The sequence below is a fragment of the Heterocephalus glaber genome, unplaced genomic scaffold (genome assembly GCF_053883595.1).
Source record: "Heterocephalus glaber isolate CG9 unplaced genomic scaffold, H.glaber_assembly_v1.0 deba00001444, whole genome shotgun sequence".
Classification (NCBI taxonomy): domain Eukaryota; kingdom Metazoa; phylum Chordata; class Mammalia; order Rodentia; family Bathyergidae; genus Heterocephalus; species Heterocephalus glaber.
In genome coordinates, this window is record NW_028258297.1 from 3,749,787 (window position 1) to 3,766,580 (window position 16,794).

Genomic DNA, 16,794 nt, shown 5'->3' on the forward strand with positions numbered 1-16,794 from the left:
GGCCAAAAGGCATGTAGAGATGCTTTACCTGAGAGGATATTCAGGTGGCAGAAAAGGACATGAAAAGACGCTCCATGTTATCGGCCACCAGGGAAATGCAAATAAGACGGCAAGACTGTACACTGATCAGAATGTCTGGAATACAAACCAATGCCACAGGCCAGTGAGAGCTCAAACCAACAGGGCCACGCAACACTGCTGGCAGGGATATAACCAGGACAGCCCCCAGCAAAGCAGCTTGGCAGTTACTTATAAAATTAAACATGCCACAACCAGATGACCAAACAATCGCACTCTTGGGCATTCAGTCCAGTGAAATAAAAAACCTATGTTCACACGAAAACCTGTACACACACCAAAAACACAAGTGTCTAAAGGAAAAAATAAATCATTTGGACAGCAAAATTTGAAACATCTGTCCAAGAAAGTGCAAAAACAACTGATACATGGGAGAAAATATTTGCAAATCATGTGTCTGTCAGGAGCCATATCCAGAATGTATTTAAAAACTCTTAGCACTAAAGTGATAAAAAGACGAATACCCCTTTAAAAAATGAGCAAAGGATTGGATAGACATTTCTCCAAAGAAGATACATAAATGCCCCACAGGCAAATGAAAAGGTTCTGAAGGTCACTAGGGAAAAGAAAATTAAAACCACAATGAAATGCCACTTCACCCCTCTACCAAAATGGTTATAATAAAAATATAGATGCTAACAAGTGTTGGGCAAGAAGTGGACAGACTGAAACCCTCATTTAATGCCAATGTTAAATGCCAATGTTGCCTTTCGGAATATGGTTTGGCAGTTCTCATCACGGAGTCAGCAGATGACCCAGCAGCTCTGCTCTCAGGGAAAGGTAAGCACACATCCACACAAAAACATGTGCGTGAGTGAACAGAGCAACATGATTCGCAATAGCCAAAAAATAAAAACCAAATATCTACCAACTGGAAAATGGTTAAATAAAATGTAGCCTACATTGTATTCCATGGTATGGAATATTTCTGGCCATAAAAAGAAATGAAGCAGGGACACATGCTACAGCACGTGTGATCTGTGAAACATTGCTAAGTGGAAGAAGATAATCACAGAAGACCACACACTGTCTGACCTCATTTACATAAAATGTACAGAATATGTAAATTAGACAGGAAGAAGATTAGTGGTTGCCTAGGACTGGGGTTGGGGAGGGTTGGAGGAATGAAGAGTAACTGCTAAGAGGGTAAGGGGTTTCTTTTGGGAGTGACAAAAATGTTCTAAAATTAGTTTGTGCAACAGTTACACAACCTTGTGAGTCAATTAAAAACCACAGAATTGTATACTCTAAGTTAGTGGTGTATGGTATGTAAACTGTATCTCAAAAGAGCTGTTGGGGGAGAAAAGCTGCTACAGAAATGTTCATTGCAGCTCAATTCATAATAACCCCAACCCCACTCTGGAATGAGCCAGATGTGCTGATGGATGAACACACTGCACCCGGAACGGGACACAACTTAGCAATGAGAAGGGCAGAAATACTGCGGCTCCCGGGACTTGTACAACTCAGATGGGAATTGCACTGCGTCAAAAAAGCCAAATCTAAAATGCTGCACAAATGAAGGGCACTGTACATGGACACATACTTGTGTGTGTCTGTGCCTGGGGGCCTTACTGCCCTGCCCCCTGGACACTGAACTATATGTTAGCTACGAACTTGCACATTTAATGACTCAGTACACTTACCAGAAACACAATACTTTAGATTCATAGACATAATTTGTAAGTTAATCTAATAGTGTCCTTGATGGCATTTTTTCCCCTCCAGAACAAGATCCAGCCTTGGATCAGGTATCACATCTTGTGGTCATTTCTGTTTTCATCTGAAGCATTTCTACAGCTTTTCTTTGTCTTTTATGACAATGACATTTTTAAGTAATACCATCTCTAGCTCTCCTTGCTTTTTTTTTTTTTTGGTACCGGAGATCGAACTCGGGTCCTTGCGCTTGTGCTTGTGCAGCAGGCGGTGAAACCACTGAGCTAAATCCCTGGCCCTCTCCTTGCTTTTTAAAAGGAATTAGAAGTTATAATAGCTAAAGCTTGGAAACAGCCCAAGTGCCCATCAACCAGAAAATGGATAAAGAAGATGTGGATTTTTATAAAATGGAGTCCTACTCAGCCATTAAGAATGAGAAACTAGAGACATTTATAGCTAAATGGAAGCATATCAAGGCCATACTCTTCAGTGAAATAAATAGGACACACAGGTGTAAATACCAAATAGTTTCTCTAGTGTGAGAAACTAAAAGTGTAAATAAGGACTAAAATGATTAAAACACATAACTGATAATCTGAAATAGGAAAAGGTCCAAAGGTGTAAGGGTGGTGGGAGGGGAAGGGGAAAGGAAAGAAGGGAAAGGAAAAATCGTGAGAAAAGAAAAAAAATGAAATGAAATCTGTGCAAATTGAGAAGGGTGGAGGGGCACAGCTAATGGGGAAAAAAATGAGAACCGAGATCCATCATGTACAGGTACAAGCACCCAATGATAAATGTAAATGTACTGTATACCATAAAATGTACCAATAAAAGAATTTAAAAAAAAAAGAAATTAGAAGAACTACTTTAGTACCTACTGGTGGTAACTTATCTTCCAGTAGCAATCTGTATAGAAGAATCAACACCTCCTAATGCTTTTTTTTCTTTTCTTTTTTGAGACAAGATCTCACTATGTAGCTCAGGCTGGCCTTCCACTTGTGGTGATCCTCCTGCCTCGTCCTCCCAAATGCTAGGGTGACAGGTGTGTGCCACCAGCCCGGCTTAACACACTTCTAAGAATACACACTTGAGATACCTCACATCCCATTCCGATGCCAGCTTCCTACACAGGCTCCTGGCCTCTCTGCCACTTGACGGCCAGTCTGTCCACCAGCCAACTGGAAGTCCGAGCCAGGTTCCGTATTAGGAACGAGTGATTCCCAGCGCTAACAGCTCCCATTACTATTCAACACGACAAAGAAAAGAAAACTAAAAGCACAATTATTCTGCCCATCTCCAAATAGGAGAGTGAAAAGAAGAGCCACCAGGCCTGCCTTGGGCACCCATCTGGAGCAGCTCCACATAATTGGAACCTTCACAGCCTCGAGCCCAATGCCAGCTTCAGTCTCAGTGTGGGACTCATGCTCTTTTTTTTTCCTAAGGAAATCAGGATGAATGAACTTAAAGCGACAAGAACACCAGGGAACAGAAGCAATTTGCTTAAGGGAAAAAATGGAACTTTCTGCAATAAAGTAAAGCTCTGCATAAAAACAAGAGAAACAAGGAACCCATGAAGGGTTTATTCATGAGGCCCAGCACTGGGGATCTGGAGGGCAAAGTTGTGTTTCTGGATTAAGTGAGAGGGGACAGCAAGGGGAAAATGCAAGAGCTCCCAGGTACATGGGTTAGCAGGCTGGGAAACAGGCCAAGGTCAGGGGCACCCAGGCCACTCAGCTGCCTGAGGCTGGCTGGGTCTAGTCAAGGCCTCCCTGTCCCTACACGCTGGGGTGCCTTCCCACATAAGCCCTTTCAGGCCCTCTATAAGCCCCCTTAGCCTTTTTCTCTTTCCTTTTTTGATGGTACTGGGGATTGAACCTTTGCACTGAGCTACATTTTCAGCCCTTTTTAATATTTTTGAGACAGGGTCTTGCTAAGTTGCCCAGGCTGAGCTCCAACTTGGAATCCTCCTGCCTTGGTTCCCCTGGAGTACTGGATCATACCTCCTTCTTCCTTAGAGTCATAAGCAGCCTTACATTCAGCCCCTGGCCCTCACCGCGGCCAGAGGGAGCCTTTAGCAGTTAAATCACAGCACATCCCAGCCCGGTCAGAGGCCCCAGCATATTCCACTGCAGGCTGCTCTCACAAACCAGTCCTCGAGGTGGCCCTAGAGCCTCCACGGTGACCTGCTGCCACCTCTCTCCCGGGACCTCATGTCCTCCCTCCAGGACATTCCTCCAGCCAGCCACACTTGCCTGCCCCCGTCCTCTGAGCCTGGCCTCCAGCCTGATCTGCTGGGACGCTCCCTGGTCCCACATCTGCTCCAAAGCACTCTCACCTGAGCCACATGGCTCTTCCTCCACCTGAGTCCACCCAGACATCCCGTGTGTCCCTCACCAACTGGTGTCCAACCTGCTACCTGCTCTTCCCACTGCATCCACTGAGGCACCAACTCAGTCACTGCATGTGGTCTGGTTCGTCCTCAAAAGCACTGAGATTTTATTTTGGCTCCCTGATGAATCCTTCATGCTTAGAACCAGGCCTTGAACAGAGGCGAAGCTCAATAAATATTTGATGACGTTTGAACACATCTTCTCCTTATTTCCCACTGCAAGCCTAGTGCTCCTGCCAAAGCAAACAGCTCAGCCAGAAGGAGCCTTTAGCAGCTAAATCACAGCACTTTCCAGGCCCACCTCACACTCTCCAGGTCCATGCCTTGTCCTGTCCTTCTGCCTGGAATGCCTCCCGTTCTTACACACTGCCATGAAGCTCAAATGTCCCCACTGCCGAAAGCCTCCGGCTACCCTGGGCAGGAGGCTCCCAACCCACCTCTGCTCGCAGATACCTCCAGATGTCCTGTGCACCCGGTCTGCAGCACCTTGACCTGAATTCTCATCCATTCCCTTCTTCTCCCACACGAGGAAGGTGTTCAATAAATATTTACCAAGTGAACCTAACAGTGGTGCTCAATTCTGGACATTGTTCCTTGTCTTAAAAAAAACTCAATGATCCTATATGAAAGAAACTTGCCCAGGGGATACCAACAGTGTTTAAAGGACAGAGCTCACCACAGGACAAACCGTTTTCTAAGGAAATAAAGAATGATGCAAACATGAAGAAAAGACAAACAAGTGGTTTAGAAAACCATGGAGTTTTCTGCTATGAAGTCCCAGGTGCTCCCTGAGACCTTGAGGAGGGGTGCACTTGGGGCTTTTCAGGCCACTGAAGCTATCTGCACCCAGCTCTGTTTAGTCACAGTCAGGGACACCTAATGTGCTGGGTATAGGTATCAGTGTCCCTTGTAAGTCATGTGAGGCTGAAAACAATGGACACCATTCTAATCTAATCCTGAGTTGTCCCTTCCATGAACGTAGTACACCCATCTGTTTACTTGGGTTATATTTAATTTCTCCCAATAATGTAGTCAGATTTCTGAGGTCTTGCACATCTTTTAAAAATTTATTCCTAGGTGATATACAGTTCAAATTTAGTTTTTAGTTAATAGATGAATGTTATAGAGCAGTTTAAAGTTTATAGAAAAACTGAGCAGAAAGTATAGAGCTTTTCCATGTACCTCTCCTCCCTAACCTGAAAGGTTTCCTATCACCTATTACCTTGCATTGGTGGGGTACATTTGTTACCAGTGATGAGTCAATATTGACATTTAGCTGAAGTTCACAGTTTGCATTAAGTTTCACTCTTTGTGGGGATATCTTCTATGAGTTTTAACAAATGTACAGAATGGCATGCCTCATCACTACAGTGAAATGCCCTAAAAATGTCCTGTGCTGAGTTGGGCAAGGTGGTAGATGGCTGTAATCCCAGCACTTTTCAAGGCTGAGGTAGAAGAATTGCAAGTTCAAGCCCAGCCTGGGTAACTTAGTGACCTAGCAAAGATTCTGTCTCAAGAGAAAAAAAGAAAAAAGGCTAGAGACATATCTCAGTGTAAAGGGCTTGGGTTCAATCCCCAGTATCAAAATAAACAAAACAAAACAAAATCCAGTGGTACTCTTATTCATCCCTCCCTCCTCCTGGCAACCAGTCTTCCTACTGGCTCCATAATTTTGCCTTTTTCATGGAGTTGTGTAGTTGGAGTCATGAGCATGTGGTCTTTCCAGATGGAGCTCTATCAGGCGTACAGCATGTTTGACAATGACATAACTAGTGTCACTTGCAAAATGCTCTCTGAAATAGCTGTCCCCTTGTCACATGGCCATCAGCAGTGTGTGAGAGCTCTTGCTCTCTGTCCAGACACTCACTTGGTCAGCCTGCTTACTTCCAGCTGTCCCATTGGCAGTGTGGTGGTGTCTCCCTACTAACAGTGACACCCACTAATACTAATTTGCATTTCCCAAATGGTTAATGATGCAGAACACCTTTTCATAAACTCACTTGTCATCCATTTAAACAACATGTCTTTGGTTGCTAAGCTACTTCTAATCTTTTCCTTGTTTTTATTTGGTTCATCTTATTATTGAATTGGAAGAGTTCTTTATATATTCCAGATACACATTTTTTGTGTCTGATATATGTTTTGCAAATAATTTCTTCAAGTCTTTGGTACTGAGGATAGAAATCACGACCTTGTGCTTGTCAGGCAGGCACAGTGCCACTGAGCTAAATCCCTGGCCCATCTTAGGTCTTTTGATGAGTAAAAATTTACAATTTTATAATGATTTCTTTTCTTTCATGGCCTATGTTTTTTGAATCACCTTTAAGAAATTTTTGTCAAATCCCAAATCCACTAAGGCTTTTTCCTGAAATGTTATAGCTTTCAATCTTAAAATCAGATCTAGGACTCATTTCAATATAGTATATGATGCTGTTATATTGCATAATAACAATAATAATTATCATTTTGTATATGGTGTGAGATGCATCTGGCTGTCCAATTGGTCCAGCATCATTTCTTGGCGAGATTTTCTCTTCCACACGGAAATGACTTGGCCCTTGGTTGAAAGTCAGTTGTCTGTACAAGTGGATCTATTTATGGACTTCTTACTCTGTTCCATTCACCAATTCCACACTGTCTTTTTTTTTTTGGTACCCAGGTTTGAGCTCAGGACCTTGCGAGGAAGGTGTGGTGCCACTGAGCTAAATCCCCCGGCCTGTTCCACACTGTTTTGATCACAGTGGCTTTAATCAGACACTTTAAGTCTTTGCTGTGTTGTTCCTTTTCAAAGTTCTTTTAGAGGTCTTTCGCATTTCCTAAAATAAAGTTTAGAATCAGCTTGTCAGACTCCCCAAGTAGGTATGCTAAGGTCTGCTCTTGATGGCACTGAGGCTGTGGGCCATCCTGGGAATGACAGCATCCTAGCAATACCATGTCTTTGACACAGGAGCATGGTACAACTTCCCATTCATTTGGGTCTCTAAAACTTCACTGTAACAGTGGTTTGTAGGTTTCAGCATACACAGCTCATTTTATCCCTAAGCATTTGTCATTCTTATGCTGGATTAAACATTAAACTAATCTCATATTCCTGGAATATCAACTTTTCATTGTCTTTGGTGTCCACTGTTTTGGTTCAGAAATTGGCTCTCCCCCCCACCTCCCTTTTTTAAAATTTTGAGACAGAGTCTAAGTCACTAAGTTGCCCATGTTAGGTCTGAACTTGCAATCCTCCTGCTTTAGCCTCCCAGAGTACTGAGATTACAAGTGTGTGTACCACCACACCCCGACAGTGTTGCTGCTTTTGACAACAAAGAGGGCCATGGGCCAAGGAACACTGGTGACCCCTAGGAGGTGAGAACAACCTCTGGCTGACAACCAGCAAGGACACAGGAACCAGACAAGTTTTTCAAAGCACACAGAATCATACACCAAAAAAGAACGGATTTTACTCTGAAAATTACATCTCAATAAACCCAACATTGGGGAGGGGAGTCCTCCAACCACTGCCTTTGTCTGGCTTCTGGGGAATCTATAGCATGACGCTGTCACACTGGACAGGAGGGTGGCTTGGTTCCACCTGGCATGATGGATGACACTTGTGACATCGTGACACACACACCCCCCCCCCCCCGCCGTGGGACACAGCAGCCACTCCTCCCACCTTGCCTCAGGGTACAGCAAGAAGTGACCTGCCCTCAAAGGCTTCTGTGCAGCCCATCACCAATTTTCCCAAAAGAGGCTGGACACAGGTCTGTTTTGTCTAGGGAGTAACCTGCGGCTCTCAAACCAAACAATGCATAGCCCTTGGGCCACCAGCCACCTTACACTCCCCTAAAAGGAGGACGGCAGCTGCCGGAGGGCTCACACCAGCAGCGAGGACAAGGAAAGGGTAGCCACTGTGACTGAGTGCAGAAATAGAGATTAGACTCCTGATTAGTTATTAATCGCCTAAGATTGGATCCTGCTGACCAAGGTGGGTCAAGAGGAGTTTAACTCGGCACTTAACGCTTTGAAGATCATAATCCGAAGAATGCAAACAGGTCTGAAGATTCTGGGAGAGCTTTCCACTCACTCTTTCTTCTCCCAGCTGAGTTTCTCTAATGAGAAGCAATTCCAAATTTTAGGGATGAATGTGCTTGGAGCTCTGGGCTTTTCCTGCCCGGTGTCACACTCAGGTTTCCTGCCTGCCCTCCCTGGAGCCTGCGGTCAGACTCATGAGTGAGGCAGCTAGATCTTCACGACAGGACCTCACATGGGGCCGCCGCTCCCCGCTGTGACCCAGCAGCCAGGACAGGGCCAGCACCAGGCGGCAGCAGGTCCACAGTAAATATCTGCAGAGTAGATGAAGATTCAAGAATGAATGACTGACGCACCCCACGGACAGCTGTGGGTGGCGGTGGAGTGGTCCAAGCAGAGATCCAAACCACTGTGGACTGTGCCACAGACCAAACCTTGCACCCAGTTTGGGGGAGGAACAAGAATGGCTGGTGAGAGAGGCAGTGTTTAATTAAGGCTCTAAGAGGTATCAAGCAGTGGTTTCCTGGTCCTAAGGCAGCTAGCGTGAGTGAGACGGCCAAGGTCCCAGGTCTGCAGGGTGGCATCTGGGATGCCACCTTGTCAAGCCAGCACTTGAATAAGCACACGGCACACAAGTGCTTTCGTGAAAAAGCACTTGGAGCAGAAAGCTCCCACCAGGGAGATGTTGAGGGAGGGTTCCTTGAGGAGGAAATTGGAAGATGAGCTCTCCAGGGTGGAGGTGATGGGATTGAGGGGACGGGGTCAGGGCAGGAGGGCTCTGCATCTGTGGAAGAAACACGAAAAGGACAAATGTCAGCCCCAGGGATGCAGCTCAGTGGTAAAGCAGCCAGGGTCAATCCCTAGAACTGAAGGAGGAGGAGGAACAGAAAGAGGAAGAAGAGGAAAGAAAGAACAGGGAGAAGGAGGGGAGGAAGAGGAGGGAGAAGGCAGGGGGAGAGAAAAAAGGGCAAGGGGAGGAGGAGGGGGAGCTGGAGGGAGGGAGAGAGGGAGGAAAGAAAGAAAGACGGAAGGAAGGAAGGAAGGAAAAATGTCAGCCCCAGGGAGACGGGGTAATCCTTCCTGTCCATCACCACAGCCAATTACCATCTGAAGGACCAGTCAGGGCAAGGGGGAGAGTCTGTAACCAGCAAGGAGACATGGACAGCACCTACAGCCTGCCAGCTTCAACTCCCTGTGAAAAGCACGACAGACCACTGGGCGCAAGTCAGCTGAAAAATCTGCACCTGTGGGCAAGGAACCTGCACCTTGTTCTGCCCCTAAGCCCAGTGGGGGGCCAGTCACCAAGGCAGGGAAGGGACACCAGGTCACAGTTGGGCCCCAGAATCACACATGCTGGGCCCGAGTTCCGGGGAGGTCACCTGTGATGTCTGCACTGGGAGCTCCAGAAAGCAATGGTAAAGGGCAGGGGACTGGAGGGAGGTGGAGGGGCTGGCTCGGCAGCTTACAGGTGGACGAGGCTCCTGGAACAAGCCACGGCTGAGGACAAACATGAAGCACAGCTCCCTGAATAACTGATGCCTAGGTGTGGGATACCTTGCACTGAGGTCTTGTCTTTTCATCTCTTAAAAGCAATTCCTTTCCTGAGTTCTAGTTTTGAACTCTTGTCTTTCAGAAGCTTGCTCCTTGAAGAGTTCATACAAAACCTGATGTAATAGTTGGGCAGGTCTCTTTCTGAAATACTTTCCAGAAAATGCTTCTCCTACTAAGAAAGCCCATGCTGGAATCCTTCATACCCCACAGGGTGATTGAGTCCTTCCTGGGCCTTGTGTCCTTTTGATAGTCATAGAAGCTCCAGGATCCTTGTCTCTCTAAGTTCAAGCCTCCCTTACCATGGAGATTACAGGCGTGGTTACATATTCATCTGCCAGTGGACTTTTGCCCTTGACACTGAATGGCAACATTGCTGGATTCATCTAAGTCAGGAGAATGGAGCAGGAGAAGCCAGTGATGCTTGGTCTCCAGAGTGGAAGAAAAACAGACATATCTTTCTTTTCTTATTTTGAGGTCCTGCTGAAGGCTTTGCTCTCTGTCCGCATGGAGGGTCTGGGACTCTGAGAGAATGACTCCCAATCTGAATGCAAGGCTGTGCCCTCCAGGCCTCCTCCCCCTGCTGCCCCTGGCTGGGGACTGTGATCCTCTTGTTGGGCTCCATGCACTGCCCAGGTCCATACTTGCCAGCTCTCTCCTGGGGCTCCAGAGTTGGGGATGGGGTAGGGGCTGCTGTGCCTGTGGGGCGCCATCCGTGTCTGTTCACTGCCTACCCCATCACCAAGCGTATCCACTTTGGCCCCGCCATCTCCCCCACGTGCAGAATCCTCTCTGCTCTGGACACACGCACCAAGCACCAACCTTCACCCTTCCTCCTGTCATCACTTGTCACATGCATATTCTCTCTCTCTCTCTCTCTGTATCTTTAGCTCTCTCAGTACTGGGGATTAAACCCAGGTCCTCTGCACAGAGCTAGCTACATCCCCAACACACACTCTCTTTCATTTTTTTTTTTTTGGTACCAGGGATCGAACTCAGGACCTTGCACTTGCGAGGCAGGCGCCGGAACCACTGAGCTAAATCCCTGGCCTTCTCTTTCATTTTTTGACACAGGGTCTCCCTAAGTTGCTTAGGCTGGGCTCCAACTTTTGATCCTCCTGCCTCAGCCTCCCTGAGTGCCAGAATTATAGATGTCCTCAACAGGCCTGGCTACATGAGTTCTCCCAGCCCTGCCAATGCCAGAGCAGCTCCTCTCAAGGAACTTGGGCTTGGGGTGCACTCAGGCACTGAGACCCTTCTCTTTGCTTCACCAACTCTTCTCAAAGCTGTCTTCCCGGCTGTCACGCAGCTCTGCCCCTTTCAGGAGGGCTTGCTGCGCAGAATGGATGAGGCTGATTCTTACAATTTGAAAGCAACAGCCACAGAAGGTCTTCCTTTCTGGAAATCACTCCCCAGCCATGAGCTTTCTGAAGGAAGAGGAGAGCACATCCGAGCACTTCTGATGCTTGCCTGTGAGTCTCAGGCGAGCTGGGCACTCAGTGTCCCTTTGCCTGTAATGTTTTTCGAAGTGGAAAAGGGGCAATCATAACACTCAAGCAAAATACTCTCCGCATAAGCCGTTTGGCTGGAGGCCGCTTTGGACATGTCAATACTCCCCTGCCTCCTGATTGTAAATAACTCTCTGTGGTGCTAGACGAAGTATCGTGAGCTTACCTGGCAGCCCAGTGATCGTCTGGTCCCATGAGGAACTCTGCCTGAAATGCTGCTCACACACCCACACACCCGCACTTCACACTCAGGGAACAGGAGGGGAATTGCTCTGAGAACACTAAGAGTCACTTGTCACCTGAGCATGCAAGCGTGCTCTTTATGGTCCATGTTGTAAATACGCATCTGCACGCTCACGTTAAGTGGGCACTAACCTCTGGGCGTATGGCAGGAGGAGACACGTGCGCAGCTTGACCTCTAACACCTAGGTCTCTCCCACTCACACTTGGTGACTTGTCAGTGTGGTTATCACATAACCACAGACTGTTCAGTTACAAATATTCTCAGGGCGCCTGGGGGCCACCTCCCACTTAACCCTATGCTAATCTTGAATCCGTCCTAAGAAGCTCCCTAAACTCCACAACAATTAGCCCACCTCTGTTCTGGCCCCAACTTACTATTTAAAATTATGCTTTTGCAAAAGTCCCCTTGTGGCCACTAAGCTAAGAGTACAAGCAAGTGGCTTCCATGAGAAATGTTCACTCTTTATTTGCAGATCTCTTCAAACAGAGAGGTGTAAAAGCAGTCAGAGGAGTCCTGCATCCTGGAACACTGAACTACTGATTTCTCTAATCTCCTCCCAGGATATCTTACTGTTAAATAAAAGCACTTCCCAAAGCACAAAGGTTTAATTGATCCCGTCCTGCTAAGTCAGTTGTCTGGCATTTGAATCCATGATCTTGCAGAAGAAAGTAACATTCATAGGTGCCCACCCCAGCTTCTGCCCACTCTGAGCACTAGGTGTAAGTTCTTGTTGATTTAAATTCTATCAGTCATTTGCATATTCAATGAGCACGTATGAGTACCTGCTCGGTACACAGAACAACCAGGGCAGATGTAAATATGCTCACTCTGTCCTCACAGAGTAAAGGCAGGAGGAAAGGTAGACGCACAAGGAACCCAGGTGCCAGGCAGCAGGCAGCCATGACCTAGGAGACCCTGCCCAGCTTACATATAGGCAGGTCCCTGTAGGAGGAGGAACAACCTGCAGCATGGGCTGGCCACACTGGGGTAAGGACACGGGCAGATGGATCCCTACCAAAACCTGGCATCACATTCACACTTGAAACCAACCGGAAACACTCACAATAACTTTGTTTTTACTGGTAGAGAGTGCTCCTTCATGTATTCTAAAAAAAATTGTGTGTGTGTGTGTGTGTGTGTGTGTGTGTGTGTGTACAGGGAGTGGGGTAGAGTGGTGAGTGTGTTTCTTTCCAAAGCCTTTGAAAGATCTTAAAATGGTGAGAACACAAACAACTCGGACAGCCAGGCACAGTGGTGTACACCTATAATCCTATTTGGGAGGCTGAGGCAGGGGCATTGAGAGTTTGAGGCCAGCCTGGTAAACCTGGTGGGACCCTGTCTCAAAGTAAAACTAGAGAGGCCTGGTGAGGTAGTGCAGTGGTGGTGTGCTTGCCTAGCACGTGGGAGGCCTGGGTTCAGGGTCCAGCAGGACAAGAGAAAAAGAAAAACACACACACACACACACACACACACACACACACACGCACGCACACAAATCAGGCACCAGATTTGGCTAGGTGAGAAACTAGAACAGCCCAGGGCCTGTCCTTCCTCCCTGGCACCTCTGGGGACAAGCATAGTGTTGTAGGCCACTGTGGGGCTTCACAACCCTTCAGAGGTGGCCCAGAGAGGAATTCCGTTTTCTGCAGGTCTCCGGCCTGGCATCCAGCAGCTCAGAATCCAGATCTCAGGATTAACAGCTAATGCCTCTCCTACTATATCACACTGCTCCCTGGAGCAAACCATAATGTTTAAATACTCTTTCTTTCATCCTATTCAGGCCTCAAAACAAACGCAGCAGAACTACAAAGATCTCTCGCAGGGCCACCCTCATCCTCGCAGAAGGAAGGGCTTCACCCAGTGAAGTGCACCGACTCCCCAGGACACTGCAGTGTCACAAGATGCTAAGTGATGAAGCTGCAGGGGCAATGAACACACACACACACCTCCAAGGAACCAGCAAGTCAGACTTTGTTACGCCCTTGGCTGAAAAATCCAACGCATGATGTTTCCTTGGATAAGAAGCCTGTACTACACAAGGGATCCTGGGAAAAGTAACAAGTTTTGTATATACAGCCCTCCATGGAACACCTGGAGCCTTTCCTAGCTGGTTGTTACCTTCAACCATCTCAGGGATAGAGTAGAGCTCAGTGCTACAGGGTATGCTGAGTGTGCAAGGCCTTGGTTCAATTCCCATCTCACACACACACACACATAACAAAATAGAAACCACTAATCATCAAGCTCTACATTGAAATTCTGCATTTATTTTTCCCCCCAACGACGACGGCCTTAGAGGTGACACAGCCTGTTCTATACATTAGTAAGGCTGAAATAACAGAAACAGCGAATGTCTACCCCTCACACAGAAACTGCATTTTTAAATAGCGCCTACAGAGCTTTTGAAAAATGGGCTTTACATGAAGCCTGCAAAAACAGAAATTAATAAGAAACCCTCAAATTTCAAAACAAAAATTTAAAAAGCGGAAATCCCATGGGCCACATCCTATATCGGCAAAGCAACAGGATTAGGACAAACATTAAACAAAAATTCTGGCCACTTGAGCCACCCATCCCATCTGCCACCAAGGACATAGCTGTTCACAGAGACACAGAGGACAGAAAGGGGGAAGAAAATTCGGTGTGTTTAAAACTTATTCCAGGTAAAAATTTTCTTGCATTTTAAAAAAAGCTACTTAAAGCATTTTTATTATAAACCCACAGATGCTCAAAAAAGTGCACCGGTCACCAATCCCAAAAGAATAGGACATCCTGGCAGAAACGGCTCCCTTCTCTGCTCTGTGTCCCCCTCCTGTACCATGACAAGAGCAATCATTCAGTTTCTTTTCTACATCCTGGCATGAGAATCAGTGTCATGAGCAGAGCCATGGTGATTTGTTCACGTCTGGGCCCAGCAGGCCCTAGCAGCTTCCCAATAAATACTGATGGTGTGAACAAGTTATAGATGTAATTGATTTTCTGTATTCATACACATAGGTGGATTGACTAAAGAATGACAGTATTGTATCTAAACACTGTGGAATATTATATAGTCTTTTTAAATGGTGAAGCAGAAATAATTTTTTTCACATAGAAAGTTTTGCTTAAGCTAAAAGTCAATAAAGCAAGTTACAAAGGGGGTATGCTACAAGGTATGCACATAGAAGGAAAATGTCAACAGTATTTTCCTTCCATACAGAAGGAAAATGTCAAAGCTGGGCATGGTGGCACACACTTATAATCCCAGCACACAGGGGCATCACCTCAAGTTCAAGGCCAGGCTGGTCTACGTAGTGAGACCTTGTCCCCAAAACAAAACAAAACCAAAAAAAGGGAAAGAAAATGTCTTTTTTCATCCTCCTCTCTCTCACAAACACACTTAATTTTTAAAACTGTTACAGATCTGACAAACATCAGCCAGCTAAGAGGAAGTATTTTATGATGATGCCATGTCTCATTGTAGATTTAAGATGCTGGAAAAGAAAAGGAAAACGTTTTTTCTCCCTTCAATTTACTTTTGCTTCAAAGCTGTACAAGACTCTGTCAGGCCTGCTGCCTCTGGTCTTCCACAGACTGTTACCACAGGAATGTTTATCATGAGGCCATTTGGGGGGCCACCCCTGACCTGGCTGGTGGCAGTTCTAGAGGTGACCTCTGATACCAACAAGCCACCAGCTGGTCACACAAATTAAAGTGAAGACAGCAAGAGACAGCACGCTGGTCTTAAAACTTAGAAGCTCAGTAAGTAACAACATTGCTTAAAGTCATCTTATCTCCTTTTAAATTACACAAAGCCAGGCTGCTGTGAAGAAATGAAGCTCCTGCAAACACTGAGAAGGGAGTCCATCCACATATATCTTCCTCACCAAGCCCTGAACATGTACCTAACATTGTAATAAAAAATAATAATTAACCCTCAAACTGCAGGTCTGTACTGCAACTGAAGCAGATGCTCAAAACAGTCCTGTCTGGTGACAGGTACTCACACCTTACACTTACCTGTGGTGACAACTTCGTGGTTGGGAGCAGGACTTGCCACAAACTGGCACTTCACGGAGGAGGCAGGGCCTCTAACTCCAGCCTTGGCAGTGGGAAGATAAAGGAGGAAATGATTACGATATGGAAAAGGAGGAAATGATAGGTTCTCTGGACCCCCACCCCCACCCCCAGTTCTCCACCACCTTGGGAGAGGAAAGTCATGGCGACCCTGCTGTTCCCAACAACAGGGTGGACAGGGTGTCCAGGGTCATGTCCAGGAAAGCTCTCTTCCCATATCCAGTGCCCAGCAGTCCCAAGAGGGAAAGGGCCCTGCCTGGCTTCCTTGGGGGTCAGGGGAGAGGCAGAGGTTGAGGGAAGTATGTGGTCCCTAGGGTCTCAGAGCGCCCCTTGAAGCCCAAGACCAAATACAATTGGGATTTTTCCTAGAAGGACTCTTGACATTTGGGGCACACGTTTTTCCTTAAAAAAAAAAAAAAAAAAGGCATGGGAAAATCAGGGGCGTGCAGGGGGGCAGAGTCTACCCACCTGACTTCAGCTAGCAGCCCAGGGCGCCGGTCTGGCTTCGCCTCGAGGGTCTAAGGACACAGAGGAGGAGACCTGGGCGCCGGCATGGCGCACCTGGGACGGCCCGGAGGGACGTCTTGAGGCTCTCGCAGTTGCCACACTACCCAGCCAAGCCCGTCCTCCTGGGTGCCCGGGGTCGTCCCACTACTCGCGGGTGCCAAATGAGCACTGTCCCTCGAAGGTGGCCCGCCGTTGGTGACACCACAGCGCGCCTGGGTTTCCACTCCGAGCTGCAGGCGCAGGGCGTACGGACCTCAGCCTCGGTTACCCCACCGGGGAGCAGAGGTCCCAGGAAGCAGGCCCAGCCGGGGGCGCCCCGAGGTCCCCGCCAGTGGGGCTGGCCTCCAGGCGACACCCGAGGGCCCGGTGTCGCCGCGGTGCCCCCAACCCTACCGACAGCCGCGGACGCTGGGCTCTGGGCAGGTCCCTGGGACTAGAACGGGACGGAGCAGGGCGCTGCTTCTTGGGCCCCTGACGCCCGCGCGAGTACTCAGCGCGAGATAGCCCCCGGGTGCCCGGCCCCGCGCCACAGCCGCGCGCATGCGCCGCCCGTCCCCTCTGCGCCCGCCACCCTCTGGGTCTCGGGACAGCGCCCGACCGGCCCGGCCCTTGCGCGCCCCGGACCTGGGCCACAGTCCGCCGGTTTGTAGGGCGCGCGCCGAGGGAGGCGGCGCCGGGCAGGGTTCGCGGCCGCCTCCGCCCCGCCGTGGGCAGCAGCGCCCCGGCCCCTGCCCAGCGCCGCCCCGGAGCCGGTGCCAGCCGCACCCCCGCTCCACGCACCGCCCCCG

At 48.0% G+C, this 16,794-nt stretch overlaps 1 protein-coding gene across 9 annotated transcripts in view; it reads right to left on the reverse strand.

Moving 5' to 3' along the window:
* Positions 1–16,794, reverse strand: part of Ppara (peroxisome proliferator activated receptor alpha) — a 57,829-nt gene that overhangs the window by 40,657 nt on the left and 378 nt on the right. For 6 of the 9 annotated variants that reach the window (XR_015452211.1, XR_015452210.1, XR_002395211.2 and 3 more), the window contains exons 2-3: positions 15,968–16,236; positions 15,443–15,524 (exon numbers count right to left, since the gene is read on the reverse strand). The gene's annotated coding sequence lies outside the window, so the exon portion shown is untranslated. The other 3 variants (XM_021258801.2, XM_087213694.1, XM_013072444.3) reach the window with 3 other exon arrangements.